This window comes from Equus asinus, chromosome X, assembly GCF_041296235.1.
Source record: "Equus asinus isolate D_3611 breed Donkey chromosome X, EquAss-T2T_v2, whole genome shotgun sequence".
In the NCBI taxonomy this organism is placed as follows: domain Eukaryota; kingdom Metazoa; phylum Chordata; class Mammalia; order Perissodactyla; family Equidae; genus Equus; species Equus asinus.
The window spans coordinates 68,951,009-68,962,344 of record NC_091820.1 but is presented as its reverse complement, the minus strand read 5'-3'; positions in this window follow the sequence as shown (position 1 = coordinate 68,962,344).

The window sequence follows — 11,336 nt, the reverse complement described above, 5'->3', positions numbered from 1 at the left end:
TCTTTATGCCTTTTCTCCTACAGTTCTTCCTGAACTCATATCCTTATCAATACTACCCATCTTTCAAGGTCTCTCCAGGGCCTCTATGATGTAATACCTTACATTCCAGTAAAAAATAATCCCTCCCTTCTCTGAACACCTTTTGTACTTCTTGTCCACACTGTAGAAGCCCTCTTAAATGACGTGACTGGGAACCACACTTTGGAGGTTACTAGCAAAAAATTAGTGAAAGATGTGACTTATCTTAAAGATTTTGTCAAAACCTAAATAATACAAATGTACATTAATTTGACAATATTTTGACACAAATGCCAAGGCTTTTTCCTTGAGAACACATCTGCCAACTGAAGTTCTGTATAGTCAGTTACTATTTGAATTTGTCTCTTTAACATAAAGAAATAACTTTTTAAATACCTTTGTAAATATATCTAAGTGCAGATTTCTTCAGATTATGATTTTTCTCAGTCTGTGGCAGTTTTTCTCTAATTCAACAAGTTTTTTAAAGCTTTTAAACTAAACCTTATCCTGTCCTCCTGAAGTATTTGACTCAGTTTTCATAAACTGACTCTTGCTGAGTATATGACCGATAGAGCAGAGGTATGGAGATAGCCCCGAGCATTCTAGTTGTGAGCATTCAGTGTGTCATTGGCATCCATCAGTATGTGGGGGGAATGAATGGCATGAGAAGGACAAGTATTTGTAGCGATTACCATTCTCATCTTTTCTAGACTCTTCCCGTCTCACTATTGCTCCAAAGGCGAAGTATGAGTAGAGAAGGGGCAGGGTAAGTTGTTGCTCATGCTTGAGATCTGCCTCCCAAAGTAGCACCTTATCCACAGTTCTAAAGGTAACAACTGGACATTGATCTAAAAATTGCTTAGACCAGTGCTTCTCAAACCATCTGTTGTGAAGTAACTTTTTAAAAAATTTGCAATTACAGACTGATACCTTGTAAAATGCAATGAGCAATTACTAGGAAAATGAAACAAAAAAAAGACATAAAATACAAGCCCCAGTTTTTTTATTATTATATTAAACATACATAAAATTACTCTGTTAAATTGCTATATATATAAAAGTAAATGTTGACTGTCAATTTCTGTACTTATCCCAGGCCAGTAACAGTTTGGGGACAGGTACTGGTCAAAGGACCTCACTTTGAGTTGCCTTAGAATATAATAAGACCTTAGAGGAAATAATGTTAATTATGCAATTGAAAACACAGTAGCTAGACCCTGAGATGGGAGTAAAAGGGTATTATTTTTGTATGTCCTCACTCACCCACTGACAAAAAAAGCGCAGGCTCTTGCACGTTCCCACAGCCCCGTTGGAAGCTGGCAAGTTCTAGCAGGCAAGGCAGCAGGGACAGAGAGGAACCTCGTGCAGAGCCTGGAGGCAAGACTGCTGTTCACGCCGGGGCTTCCTTGAAATCCCACTCCGATCCTCTTCTACATGACCTACTTCAGAAACTGCCCTGCTAGACCTAATGCCCATTAAAGAGTTACTTCCCTAAAATTCGCCACTCTGTCTAAAAGAAACCAGGAGAATTTACAAAACTAAGCCATGTTAAAAAAACTTCCTTCTTGAAATTAACATGTATTTACTCTTTTGGTGAAAATGTAAATATTTTAAGCACCTTTAAGCCTCTTTCCTTCAATTCTGTTTTCTCCTAGATGGCCCAAGATTTTCTTTTTTAAAAAGACACACAGAAAGTGAAGCCAATGAACTCCGTGTCTGGAAATGAGGGAACATTTACCTAAGAAGCAGTAAGTACCCACACTATTTCTAAATTGGAACACATTTGGTATTAGAACCAGATAGACAGTAATTATATCTACACTAAATACTTTCAGTAAACATATTAAATATGTAGTAAGTGTCAACAGATATAAATAATTTTCATAATTATAATATTCCACTGTGCTCCAGGGCTTGTAAAGGTAATTATTAGGAATTTTCTTCATTATTTTGAGTTTTAAAAATAGTTTATGCTCTTTGCTGCTAATGTACTTTCAGCAGTTATTGAACAAAGACTTATTTAAATCATTCACATTACAATTATTTCTTTTCCTTAAAATTGTGTAAGCTCCAAGAAGGTAAGGATTACGTTTTTCTGGTTCATTGCTATATCCCCAGCATCTGTCACAGTTCTTGACACATGGCCAACGTTCAACAAATGCTTGTTGAATGAATAATACCAAAAAATTTTAATGGGCTAGTTGTAATTGTTTGTTTGTGTTTGGAATTTAAGCTCTTAAAAGTGGGGTCTGTGCGTTTTAGAGTCTGTAGGGGATCTAACCTGAAGCGCATGTCCGCAGTCATTACCATCTCTAGGCAGGGGCGTGCTGGTAAACATGTGTGGTGAAAATCTTCCACCAAGTCTGAATTCAAGCTACCAGCCTGACCTTCCTGAACTTGGAGCTGGGAAGAGACGTGGACACTGCCTCTCAGGAGCCAGTGTGAGCTGGATCCAGCGTACCACTGCCCGGGAGATGTCAGTCTTCACTCTGCCCAATCAAGCTTTAGATATTGAGACCTGAAAACTGTACATTTAACATTCTCCCCTCCTAAAACAATCCTGACCAAGCCCGGCATCTTAGCAGGAGCTCTATCTCCACCAGAAAATGGGAGTCTGTAATTAGTCTTGTTGCCATAATCCAGGAGTTTTCAAAGCGAAGTTCCAGGATCAGCAGCATTAGTGTTACCTGGGAATTTTCTACGAAATTCCCAAATTCTCAGTCCCCACCCCAGCCCCATCTATCCAATCAGGAACTCTGGGAATGAGTGGAGGAATTGTGTTTTAAGCCCTCCAGGTGATTCTGCTACTTCAATTTGAAAACCACTGCTCTAAGCCAATAGTCAGTAGGCCTAAGGCACGCTCCACAGGCACCTGCACTTTCAACCAGCTGCGATCTTTCCCTCTTTCATTCATGTAATTTCAGTCAGTTTGACTTAGTTTCTGCCCCTTTCAATGAATCTTAGTCCACGTCTCTGAAGGAACTAGTGTCTTGGCCTAAACCACAAATAGAACTCTTGAAAATTAGATACAGATGCCAGCTGAGATGGAACTAGTTACTCACACTCAGGATGGCAATGTTAGTCTTCCTACCCCAACTGCAACTCTTTCTCCAGTAGCTTTTCAGTAAGCTTTCATCCTAGACTCCACAGGTTTTGGCTCTAGGCTAAAATATCTGGAAGACTTAAGTGATAGACATGGTAGTATTTTTGTTGTTGTTGTCTACCTTTTCTCACAAACTCTCTAAAAAGGTGATTTAGGTATAGTTTTAGTTTTGAGAGCCCCTAAAACAAAATGTAGGCTTAAAAAGTGTGCCCTATGTCTCCTGTAAAAAGGTTAACATATAATGAAGCCATATCTCCAATGATGACTTTCTTAGTTGTCATATTATTTAAGCACTAAATCCTGGGACTTCTTCCTAGGAAAGGCAATCCCCAGGGGCTCTTTTTGCTGTTCAGGTCTACCACAGAAGTACAGGATACATGTTAACAGGATATATGAATATAAAGCACTAAGAAAAAGAGAAAATAAAGGCTATATTTTAAATTACCAGAAACCACAAATAAAAATATACATTAGTGGGCCGGCTCCGTGGCTGAGTGGTTAAGTTCACGTGCTCCACTGCGGTAGCCCAGGGTTTCACTGGTTCGGATCCTGGGCGCAGACATGGCACTGCTCATCAGGCCATGTTGAGGAGGCGTCCCATATGCCACAACTATAAGGACCTGCAACTAAGATATACAGCCATGTACCAGGGGGGATTTGGGGGAGATAAAGCAGAAAAAAAAGAAAAAGAAAAAAGATTGGCAACAGTTGTTAGCTCAGGTGCCAATCTTTAAAAAAAAAAAAAAATATATATATATATATATAAATTAGTAAAGTCCTTGAATTCTGAGATGTGAAAGAAATCAACAGGATCTTAAAGAAATAGAATTATACATAAGTTTAAAATTCAATAAAAATAGAAAATGTAATCCTATATATTTTCCCACTATCAAGATGCTGTGGTGGACATCTATTACTTTTACTCCTGAAGAATCATTCACCAATCGGTTTGTGACAAAATATACCATAATTTTTCTTGGGGACACTATCTCTCTTCTACTCTGTTTATGTGCTTAGGGTGGATCTGAGTCCATCTCAAGCTCTAGGGGAAGCCACCTATGTCACTTGATCCTTGCCATTGAGAAAATCACATTTCCACAATGACTGGTTCAGAGATGGGCACATGGCCCAGTTGCAACTAGTGAGACTTTTACTAGGTTGATTGAAAGAAAAGCAAGTGATGTTCCCTGCTGGACAATTGTTAATGTAAGAGGATCAAGCTGCTGCAGCCATCTTGCCACTAGAAGAGGAGAGCCTAGAGTCACTGGGGGCCACCACAGTCTGAAAAAGAAGTGACACACAACAGAAGGTAGAACTGAAAAATGGAGTGAAGTGGAGCTCTAGTGACATTGCTTGGGCCAAACTCCTTGACATTTAGTTACACAAGTCAATATATTCTTTAAATTGCAGGAAGTTAGAGTTTGATTTTCTGCCTGATAAACATATATCATCATAAAGTCTGTAAGTTGTGAGCTTACAGCTACTCCACGCACCATAATGTCCTGAAGGAAGAATCCACAAAACGTCAAGGGTGCTCAATAAAGTATGTAGAACACAGGAAGATGCCTCCGCAGAACAAGCTGAACAGATAAGCTGACCGATTAAGGATCTGGAAGAAACTGGGGGCAGGTGAAAAACAACTCTTCTGAGGAAAATTGTGAGGGGATGAGGGGACATCCTGTTCTCTTTCTTGAAGACTTCAGAAAGCTAAGCCATTTGGGAAGGAACCAAATGATTAAGAAGTCTTATTGGTAAATAATGGAGAATGTTTTTGTGGATTTTTAAAACCTTACATGGGAAGCTTATTTTTACTTTTTTTGAAATGAGTTTTATACCTCAAATTTTCAAAAATATAAATCAGAAAAATGGATAAAATGCTCATTTCCTGATGGGCTATTTGTTTTATTCTGTCAAATAGTAGATAGATATCTCAACATAAAGTTATTCAGTATGTGTGTGCATGTGCACGCATATGTGTGTGAAATGTATTAATAACTTTAAGAAAGGATCACAAACTCAAATATCTAGAGATCAGGCAGATAATATACATGAAGAAAGTGGGCTATTTGAGACGAAGGATCAGTGGGATACTGTGGTGAAGTGGCAAGCAAATATGCTACTTAATTCAGTTGCCCTATGGGAATACGGATCCAGTATTGCCATATCCCCCAAGTTTTTAAGAAAGCCTCAAAATCTGTATTTTAACATGAAATACTGCAATTTTTAAATATTGGCGACTATTCTCTTGTTGTTGTCAACACTGTGCATGCCAAACAAAATAAAATCCAGCTATTAGCCACCATTTTAAATTCCAGCATTCAAGCAAGACATATTTATTGAGTTCCTACTAATATATTCTAGATCTTATTTTAATCACCGAGGATAAAAATAGTGAACAAAACAGACAACCTATCTGCCCTCATGGAGCTTACTGTCCTAGGAGCACAGAGTAGGAAACACAGTTTATAGTAATGCTTCTCATGTCCTTGTCCATAAAAGTTGACAAAAAGCAGAGTTTCAATGGAACAAATATGAAAGTGTACATGTGTTTCCACATATGTCATTTTTCCTTCCTCTTCTCTTGTAAATAAATATTAATTCAATTTGTGTCTGGGTATTATTGTTATATTATTGTGTAACAGGAATTATGTTTTTCTAATTTTCCACTGCTTGCTAGGGAGTGTGGATACTGGTAGATTTAGGGACCTTTATTTGTTGAGCTCCTGTGTGTATGTATGTGAAATATTATGAGGTAATATTTTGAGATGTTTCATCTCCACTGTCTCTATTCTTTGTATCCGTTATTCTTTCCCGCTAATTGGGCAACAGCTTTCTATATGCTCTGCCCTTCCTTGCACGATAGACTTGTCTTCGAACAAAGATGTCTAATGAGTCGCTGATTGGATTTTGAAACTTACAGCAGACATGATAATTTAAAAGCCAAAAAATTTTGATTTGTAAGAGCCAAATATGGTTGATACAAAAAAATGTTCTTGGAATTCTCAAATTTATATATGGAGCCAAAGCTGAGAACATTGAGTTTATATCATCAGCCATTAAGTGAGGTTTTTGTTTTTTGGAGGGTGGGACCCAGACCACCAGAGACCACTGTCTAGCTTCCCAAGGTGTAGTGTCCTAAAAATTAAAAGTTTCATAAGGATGTACCTTGGCAGTAGATTAGCAATGGCGGCGGGAGGTGTTCAGGAAGATAGACCTCAGGGAAGCCTGCACACATCACGCATACCTCAAAATGGTGCGTGGAAAGCAACTATGTGCTCCAGAGCCCCCAAGAAGAGATCAAGCAGTGCTGATGGAGTTAGTTTTGAAAATAAAAGGAGAAAGAGGAAGTAATAAATTTAAATCATGCACTGATTTAAAACTAAAGGTGACTGAGTTACGTTGAATTGGCAGGTTTAGGTTTCCTGCCAGTTGTGAAAATGGGATTCATGAACTAATTTAAATTACAGTACAATAAAAGTTCTGAAGCTTCACATCTGACTTTTGGGGCGGTGGAATTTATATCTGCTGCATGAGTTTGGAAAAGCTGAGGTAAACTTCAACAGTGCTGCTTATGAAAGGAGCAAGATTTAAAGGTCCAGAGGGAAAGATCTTGGATCAAAGAAGATACAAGTCAGCAAGACTGGACAAGAAAGGAAGATTGAAAGTAGAAAGAAACGAGAGGATGGAAATTCACTGCTCCCTGCCTAACACACACACACACACACACACACACGCACACAGATTGGTGGTGCAACTAGGGAAACCTGGAAGGAGACGTATATCTACTGAGGATGTTTGTAATTAAATTCTATGCAACAGGCAACGTGATCCTTCCTGTGTTCCCACGAATGTTCAGTAAAACTCAAAACAAAAAAAGCAAATAAAAAAAAACAGCAATGATAGGTTCATTATGATTGGAATTCTTGTGAAAGCCAGTGAAGCAGTCAAGATTTGTGTCAAGGTTTGTGGGAGGCCAAATTACATTCCCAATATGCAAATAGGGTGTGCAACCAATAAGTGAGCTTTAAAGAGTTAGTTATGTGTGAGAGAGTTCAACACAGGAATTATGTCTCAAATGTCTTGGTATCTCTCTGAACATCAGTTATCTAATCTATAAAATGAAGATGAAGATATGTACCCTGTAAAGTTGCCCAAAAGATTAGAGATAATATATTTAAAATACCTAACATATAGTGTCTGGCACAGCAACGCCATGAGAAATTATGGCAATTGCAATATTACTGTTATTATTAATATACCTCATTGCATTTAGCTTTTAAAATCAATATACATTGTCCAAAATTAGACATTATTCTGCCATTTAAAAACTCTGCCTTTAGCCCATATGTTATAAAGGAGCTTGTTTCAATCTTCCTTTGTCAATGTCTCAATCAGCGTATATTTTTAATGAACCACGTAAGAATTCATATATTGATTACATCGAGAAAAAAAAACTGGCTTGATCACCTAACAATTATAAAGATATCCAAAATATATGTTGTATTACTTAAAAAATCTTTATGTGAAGAAATAAGTTTAGACAGATTTATTTAGCTACAGCCACACAGACCTCTTTCCTGTTCTTGAAACATATCTTGACTTTTATGCTTTTTTTCTTGTTGAAGACCAGCCCTCCAAGCAGGAGGAAGGGCTCCTTCCTTTGCATGTCCATGACATCTTGTTTATTCCTTTATGCTGGCATTTATCATTGAATGCCTGGTATTATAAGCCATTTGTTTGTCTCTTCTCTCAAAGAAGAATATGTCCACTTCTTATTCATCTTTATACACTCTGCTAGTGTCTTGTACCTAGTAGGTCTACTCAATATATATTTTAACTTTAACAATTTTTTATTCTTTCTCATTTACATTCTCCAAGAAATGCTGTGAATATATCTTCTTAAATAAACCGATCTCAAGATTTTTAAATAACCTTTGCTTTATCCTAAATGTTATGATATTAGTTTGAAGGTCTTATGTTAGCCCCAAACAATTAGAGAAATGCAGCTAAAAATCATAATGAGATGCTATTTCGCATTCACTAGGATGGCTGGCATAAAAAAATCAGATCACAACAAGTGTTGTTGAAGATACGGAGAAATCAGAACCCTGATACAATGCTGGTGGAAATGTAAAATGATGCAGTCACTTTGGAAAACAGTCTGGAAATTCCTCAAGCCGTTAAACATGGAGTTACCACCTGACCCATCAATTCCATTCCTAGGTATATATCTAAGAGAAATGAAAACATATGTCTATTCAAAAATTTGCACACTAATATTCATGGCAGCATTATTCATAATAGCCAAAAGGCAGAGACAACCCAAATGTCCATAAACTGACAAGTGGATAAACAAACTGGTACATCCATACAATGGAATATTATTCAGCCATAAAAAGGAATGAAGTACTGATACATGCTGTGACATGGATGAACCTTGAAAACATTATACTAAGTGAAAGAAGCCAGTCACAAAAGACTACATATGGTGTGATTTCACTCACATGAAATGTCCAGAACAGGGAAATCCACAGAGATAGAAAGTAGACTAGTGGTGGCCAGGAGCTGGGAAGTGGGGGTGGCACCAAAAGGGGAGAGTGGGTGATAGCTAAAGGGTGTGGGTTTTCTTTTGGGGATGATGAAAATGTTCTAAAATTGACTGTGTTGGTTGTTGCACAATTCTGTGAATAAACTAAAAATCCACTGAATTTTACACTTTACACGGGTGAACTCTATGGTATATGGAACTATTTTTCAATAAAGCTGTTTTAACAAACTCTGCTTTATCCTAAACACTGAGAACATTAGTTTGAAAGCCTGCTATTGGTCCCAAACATCTACTTCTTGTAACAATGCAAATGAAACAGCATAGTAAACTAATACATAAATAACATTTAAACACACAGCTCTAGTCACTTCACTGAATTTATTATTGAACTTCACTTGTTTGCTTGCCGTTCCCTAAATTTTATTCTCTTACTTTTTTTCTTTACTGTATGGGTCACTTGTCATCTTAGAAATCAGTGCCAGTAAAATTTCTATTGGCCAATAAGAGGAAATGGCACTTTCTTAATACAGGAAGGAAACAGACGCAAGGACCCTCCTTATAGCCGTGCAGGCTGTGCAGGGTGTGTGCTGCACTGCTCCAGAGGATGTCATTTACATAGCCCACAGTGCGAATGCTGCCTCCTAGAACTGGGCAATGTGATAGCCTTGATAAAATCTTCTTTGCTTTCAGTGCCATTCTCTAATTATGTAGGGTCAAGTGTGACTTCTCCTCACTTATTCTCATACCCACTCCACAACATATTGACTGGTCTGTCATTTCTACTGATATGTCTGCCAAATTCATTCTCATTCCATTCTCGCTACCACTGCCCTAGTTTAATCACTCATTTTTCTTTCCTAAATTATTCCAACAGTCTCCTAACTGATCTTTCTACTATATCCATCATATCACAAGCCGAATTTTCTTCTAAAGATACAATTATATCTTTCCCTGTACAAAAAGCTCTCAGTGCTTCCAGTTACCTATAAATTCCACAATTCTTAGCCTGCCATTTAAAATCCCTCGTGATCTCACTCTAACCTAGTTTGCAAATCTCATCTTTAACCAATTCTTTCCGTGTTTCATACTACAACCACATAGCTCTATTCTCTGTTCCTCAAACCCATCATGCACTTTGCTGCCTCCATACCTCAGATCATGTTCTCTCTCTTGTTTATAACGTCCTTTCCATCTGGTTAAATTCTACTCTTTCCTTAGGGCCTAGCCTAAATGCTACCATATTTTGGATGCTTTCTCCTATCCTTCCTGGCAGAATGAATAGATCTTTATTCTGTAGGTTCCTACTATTTTATTTACACCTTTCTTATCATACTCATCTTATGGCTGGTATTATAAAACATCTGTGTGTCGATCCTTTCCATCATGACTCCTCATCTCTCTTAATCATCTCTGAATATAACAGGTGCTTAAAAATGTTCAATGAATGGAAAGAAAAATAAATGTACCATATTGGATTTGTGAAAGACAAAATCAACGGCAGATGAAAAGAAAGAGCTATATAAAACACAATAAAATAAAAAGATAGTGAAGAAGATGCTGAAGTCCTACTATAGGTTGGATCCTTTAAATAAAAACTCAGAAAAGCTATGAGTTTGTATCATAGGAAATATACAATTGATGACTGATGATTCACATTTTAAAAATATCTTTTCGTAGAAGCTGTTTGATGGCTTCTTAAAATAAAAAGGCTTACAACAGAAAATATAAAGAGGAGTAAGTGAATGTGTGAAATTGAGGCTAAATAAGCAAGAATAACGTTGATAGCATTTCTAAACTGAAGTATTTCTTTTTTTCCCTTCTAATTGTAGCAAATCCAATTGTAGCACATCTCACATTTGTAATTTGTATGATTGTGGTCACAAACATTTCCCACATTATCCATACCTCAACTGCCATGACACTATTTCTTATTCTGAGAATAGGTCTGGAGCAGGCCCCATGGCCTAGTGGTTAAGTTTGGTGTGCTCCACTTTGGCAGCCTGGGTTTGGTTCCCAGGCATGGACCTACATCACTCGTTGGTTGCCATGCTGTGGTGGCAACCCACATGCAAAAACAGAGGAAGGCTGGCACAGATGTTAGCTCAGGGCGAATCTTCCTCAAGCAAAAAGAGGAAGATTGGCAACAGATTTTAGCTCAGGGTAAATCTTCCTCAGCAAAAAGAAAAAATAAAAAAGAATAGGTCTGATGGAACCAGGGAGTTTACAAAGGAAAAGCAAAGACAAACTTATAATTTTAGTTACAAAGATTAATGTCTTCTTTTGGTGATCCTAAACTAATATTTATTAGATTATATCCAAAATTCTGTCAATGTTACATTTTAGGAAGTCAAACCACACCACTTCTATACGATTTGCACAGATCTGTCATTTTATTAAAATAAAAGCGTACTTCCAGGATAATTAAGGACATTGATTATTATTCCAGTTGACTAATAACTACGATTTTGCACATAAGTTTCTGTAGTTTAAACATTTCAGAGTTCTACTAGGAGAAATTACACATGGCACGTGGTACATTTCACCTCTCTCAACTTCACCATTATTTAACTTCTATGGCAAAGGTCAAACCAACTTTTTAGTAGGTCTAAATGCCTAGAAACAGGCAGTGATAAATATATGGAGCTACACATTCATGTACATACAGGA